We start from the raw sequence: 6,000 nt of genomic DNA, 5'->3' as shown, positions 1-6,000 counted from the left end.
ACTGGAAAGCAGCTACCAACAACTGTCACTTGCACGATTTCATTTGTGGGAGATCTTCTGGAAAGCTGAAAACCTCTCCTTCATGAGAAATTGTAGGAATTCAGTGCTGATGTCACCTGAAGCTAAGCAATGCATGGGAATGCCTGTTGTCCTGAGGAACATGTGCAGGGGGTTAACAAGGCTGTATGACTATTTTTAGTAGTATTTTGACTTTAAGCACTTTTGTGTTCTTGAAAGCTGCCCGGTATTTCTATTCAAAGAAGAGAATGAAGGCTAAAAGGAGAGAAAAGCAGAAGATGAAGAAAGCAGATGATCCTCTCTGATTACATTTTGTGAGGAGAGGAAAGCTTGTGTCACTCTAGATTTTGGGTTTGGCATAAAGCTGCTTGAAAGGGACAGTCTCTCTCTAGCAAAGAGAAATCTTGAGGTATTCAAACTTCTCTGCTGTGTCAGTCCTGAGAAGTGTGGGAAGGCTGCTGAGAATTCAGGTTCCCAATTTATTTCCTTGATAATGAATCAAAAAATGAATAAGGGTAAGGCAAGGGAAGAAAGGAATGGGAAATTTTCTTCCATGTTAATTAAATTAAACTAGTACTGGGGATCTAGAAAACACAGGACAAAGATATTACTATTACAATTATAAAAACTGCTCTGAGGTTTCCACCATTGAATGGATTTCTCAGTAAAAAGAAATAATTAATTTCACTAGCCATAAAAATCCAAGAACATTTATCTCATCTTCTGTTAAACTACTTCAATATTTTTAACCTAAGACAAACATCATGTCAACATATTTTTATAAAGTCTGCTCTTCATTTAATATTCCTTCCTGCTTTTTCTCTTTGATTTCTACAATAAGCATTGATTAATTATTTCCCTTTTTCATTGCTTTCCCGAGTGTAAGCTATTTCAGTCCTGTTAAGTGGCTAGTCTTGGAAGGAACTGTCAATCCTGATGAAGCCTAATTTAATTTTTTGATTGAGTATTCTGATTTTAACAATTCTGTCAATTTTCACTAAAAAATGCACTGCAGAAAAGAATTATTTTATGAGCCAAATTTTATAATCTATTCCTGCTTATATTGTTGTCCTCTCTTTGTATTAGCTTCCAAAACTCACATTTGAACTACGATACCCAGAGTTCCCTTCCAAACAGCACTTTTTCATTAACCTATTATTCAGTATATTTTTACATTGATTCTCAGTTGAAATGGAAAGAATAATTTGCTTACTATTAAAATGAAAGTTAAAGTTTGTATGATGATCTACGTGTATGCCTCAGCTCATCTGTTTTCTGTTCTCTTGCCTTAATTTAGTTTTTGCTTTAAAGCAGTAATCTAAATGGATCTTCTAAAATAAAACCATTTTTCCAGTTATTCAGAAGGTTCTAGAAGCCCCTGTTGCTTGCTAAGACTTTTTTTTACAGATCTGCTGGCTGTTCACATCAAGAGCAGCGAGTCCCCAAAACAAACAGCTTAGTCTGGAGAAGTTGTTTGTGTGAAGTTGAAGACTGCATCATGATGAATATTTATATGGAAATGAATTGAGGTTGCACAGATAAAGCATGCTTCCCTGACTTAAAAGAAATTCGGTATGCGATTGATACATACATTATTCACACGCAAAATAGGATCAGAATCTTTTAATAGAAATGTTCCCAAAGCCACGTTCTTTCCCTCTGCCTAGATCAGGTCTGTAGCAAGTAGGACTGTTCCTCACAGTAAAAGCAAGCTGTGATGGCTTTTTGCTCTGTGTTTCAGATGGTGCAAGTCATATTTTAAAGTGTCACAATTTAGTCGGGTTCGGTCAGATTTTCTCGGAGCAAAAAACCCCTGTTCAGAGCACAAAAGGTATTACAGACCCCTGATTTGATGCCATGGGTCAGCAGTTTTTAATGAAATATTTACAAAGATATTTAAAAGAGATCATTAAGAGACTTGTAAGTTTATTATTCAAATTCCTTTAGAAGTAGCAACAAACTAAATGCAACAGAGACAGCAGTAGTTATGCCTCCATAACAGTGCATTATGTTGTCTGGTAACACTGCTAGGCATACAAAACCTCCAATTTTATTTGTTTTCCTACCACTCTTTCTTTCCCTGCTTTATGCAGTACCGCAGAAAAACTACCTTATCCCACAATTTGCATTTTAAATCTCTTTCTAACTGTTTTCTTACTCCATTTGCTCAGAACCTAGTTTTCAAGCAAGCTGACCTACTTTATCTTATTTTGGTACTTGCAGTAAATTCCCTTAAGCTTGTCTACTCTGACATTGCTTAAAATGTCTTCTGTATCCTGGTTATCACTTCTCTTAAAGCAAAAAGGTCTACTATGACTGATACAAGAATGATAATCTATTGGCCCTTCTGAAAGCCAGTAAAATGTTTTTACATTGCAACATTATGTTTCTCATTAAACTCTCTGTGAAAATGGCTGAGGTATTTTAAAAGGTAAACCAAACAAAAACATTCATGTCAAGACAGATTTCAGCAGGTGCTGAAATTTAGCTGAAATCCCATTTTTGTACAATTTTAAGCAAGAAAAAATAATGTCTAATAATGGGAGGTACAGGGCAACTGTACTGGTGATGTCACTAATGGCTTGACTTTTAATAAACTAATACCAGGTTTTTTTAGCAGGGTACTTTAAGGAGGATGCTTTAAGAGCTGCTAAATTGTTTACAGTATTTACATGGAAAGAGCACTCCAGAAAGAAGTGGTAGATGGTTTTACTGCTATCTTGCTCAGATATGACAAGGCGCAAAAAATACCATGGTGATGAGTGAGAGATGATTTGATAAAATTAGGTTTGTATCACTGTTGCTCTACAACTATTACAGTTGTAGCTGAATTCCCACTATAAGGTTTGTTTTTTCCCCCTTTAAAAATCTTCAAGCAACCAGTAAAAGTGTCACGTAAAATTTGTGGTGAAGGTTAAAGTTCTGTGAAAACAGAGTGGGGGGGACAGGGAGAGAGTTTGTATCTATGTCTCTGTGTGTCTCTGTGTTTAGGATGGATGAGTTATAAATCCTGCAATGTCCTGTGAAGAAGACCAAGGGTCTTTCAGTGGTCTTCTGTCTTTGGACAAACTGAGGCTGGTAGGAGATCAGGTGACTCATCTAATCTCTGGACATTTCACATAGATATTTGTTATTGTAGCTGTGCTTACTAGCAAGTTTTCTATCAGCAACATAGGTTTCAGCCTTTAGAGAGCAAAGCATATATCAAAGAGGAGTATTTTCCTCTTCCTGTAAACCAGCAAGGATACAGTAGGGCAACACTGGCACACTAGTGTTCATTGTAAACTTTAAAAACAAGAATAATAGTATTTGTTCCACAAGAAGCAGGTAGATTTTTGATGAGTGCCTATCAAAGAAGATAAGAGATGTTTATTATCTAATGGCAGCTAGGTAAATCCTAGACCTTTCATCCATGAGGAAAATTAATCTCAACAGAAGGTTTGCAAATATCTAGTGGTTGTCATGGCACATGATTTTCTACTTTTTTTTTCTTGTAGCACATAGCTTTCTTCTTTAATAAACCCAAAAATCTTGCAGCATTTTTCACTAATCATCACTGAGGCTCTGAAAAATCTCAAGGAGCATATGTCAAAACTGTTTAGAAATAATATCCCACTGCAGGTTCTGGATTTATAGTTTCTGAATTCATAGCAGTATTCTGACTAAGATATAGAAAAACAATATGGCAAAACTGTAGTCAGAATATGGGTAAACTCATTCACTGTCACAGTGACTAATCAAAGCAAAAAGAACATAAACAAATGTCCAGCCCCAAAACAGCTTCTCCTTGCTTTTAAGATCCTTGCCTTATCAAAATTCTTACAGATTCATTTAGCTGGAGTCTCTTCAATTACCACACAGTTATATTTTCAAGGCAACTGCATTTACTATATTTGTTTTAGTTTGATCACAAACAATCATTTCCTGGTTAAAACTTAGAACATTGTATAAATCCCAAAAAGTTATATAGTATAGATAAAGATTGTCAAAGCAAAATTATTATGAAACTGGGAAAAGAAGACAAATTATTTTCATATGAGTGTACAAGAAATGCATAACTTGCACTTCTTTTTAAGAAACAGTAAAGACACATCTTCTTAGGAATAATATTTATAGATTTACTTACTAGACTTGTATTACTCCTTCGAGTAAATAAAGGCATCTCATGGACATACCCAGCTCCTGCATATGAGTGGATAGCACCTCTAATTAGTCATTTTTTAGGTAGAACTATACCTTGAAAGCAAAAAACAAAAAACAGTTTAAAGTGGTCTACTACAAGTTCAGATCTAAAGATACTTATTTTTTAACTGTCCCCACAATTCAAAAAAGATGGGGATGGACTGGAGAAGGTCCAAAGAAGGGCCAAAAAGATGATCCAGGGGCTGGAGAGCCTGCCCTGTGAGGAGGTTGAAAGAGTGAGATCTCGTCTCCCTGAAGAAGGCTCAGGAGTGACCTTTTCTCCTTGGAAAAGCAAACGCTCAAGACGAACCTCACCACAGTATCCTTGTACTTAAAGGGTGGTAACAAAGACAAAAGAGCAATGCCACAAGAAGCTATGTGGAGAAGACAAGAGGCCATGAGTGCAAGCTGCACCAGGGAATGTTTCATTTCAATGTAAGAAATAATTTTTTACAGTGAGAGCAATCATTCACTAGAATAACCTTGCCAAGGGCATGGCAGAATCCCCATCGTTGGAGGTTTTCAAGATGCAGCTAGACAAGGTACTAGATGATCTCATATAGGCTGCCTTTCCCATGAAAAATGGGGCCAGATGAACTTCTGAGGATCCCTTCCCCAGAGAGCAGTCCTGGGCTGTTGTATGATCCTAGGATTCTAATTTCAGTAAATACAATGAGACTCATGGCTAATATTCCATGAAAGATTCTTCAAAGAGAAATCAGATCAGAAAACTGCATGATGCTGACTTTCTCGCTTTAAATTCTTGAAAATCTCAGTCCATGGTAATCCGGAAGTTGTGATGATCACTATTCCTCTGGGGAAAGAGAGAAGACAGGCTGCTTACTGTTCTGTATTACAAGTTGTAAGAAAAGAATTATGGAACACTTCTTTCTCAAGACACAGTTTGCTCTTGTAGGTCACTGAAGGATCTTTCAGTGAACATACTTTATGTGACACTTTATAAGGTAGAGCATCTATTTCAGTGTTTGTCAGAGCGGTCAGTTTTTTAAGGATCCTGCCTATACATAGTTGTTAATACATGGGCTGCTATTTCAAAATTACTTACAAATCATGTGATTTTACAGTGCCATTTTTTTCTGCCTTTTCTCTAACCGTGAATGTATCATTCACCTTCCCTGTTACTCACTGAGCATACACTGTACATGCCCAGGAGCAGTTTAGCAGGAGAAATTTTACCTAATCTGAACTGATTTCGCCAGGTTATGACATTTCTTCTACCATTTGGAAAGCAGTTCATGGTTCTGCAAATGCTGTTGTATGCATCAAACTCTAAGGATCACCTTCACAAAACTAAGTATGTCCATTGACATTTGGACCCCAAATATTAAATCCCTCACTTTCACTGTTTCTTTGGGTTTTGGTTGTTGGTTGTTTTTTTCCATGGTTTTATTGTACTGTTGGATGAGTAGCAAATTCTCCTTTGTGGTCCAATGACACTGGAAAGCATACAGCCACTAACCCCAGGATCCCAGCTATTCAGTCCATTTAGATTCCTCTTACCCAAGTTCCTGTCCATTCTCAGACAAAAGCTGTAATCTTTCACTCCCAACCTAAGAAATATTGTATCCTTATGGTCCATAATGATTTTGAGCCAAGGCAGAGCAGCTCTGTAACAGTGGTGAAACATCCTCTGCTGTGATGTAACTCCTTACATGTTTTGCAGGAAGATTGCAACCAGCACACTGTAGAGTCACGTATTAAAACATACAACAGAAGCAAAAGCTGTGGGGTGGTTTCTCAGAGCTAAAGCATCTGTCTAAATAATTGGTGAGCATTTTG

This window comes from Coloeus monedula (genome assembly GCF_965178545.1).
Source record: "Coloeus monedula genome assembly, chromosome: 1".
Taxonomy (NCBI): Eukaryota; Metazoa; Chordata; class Aves; order Passeriformes; family Corvidae; genus Coloeus; species Coloeus monedula.
The sequence above is the reverse complement of the archived record's forward strand: the minus strand, read 5'-3'. Positions refer to the sequence as shown.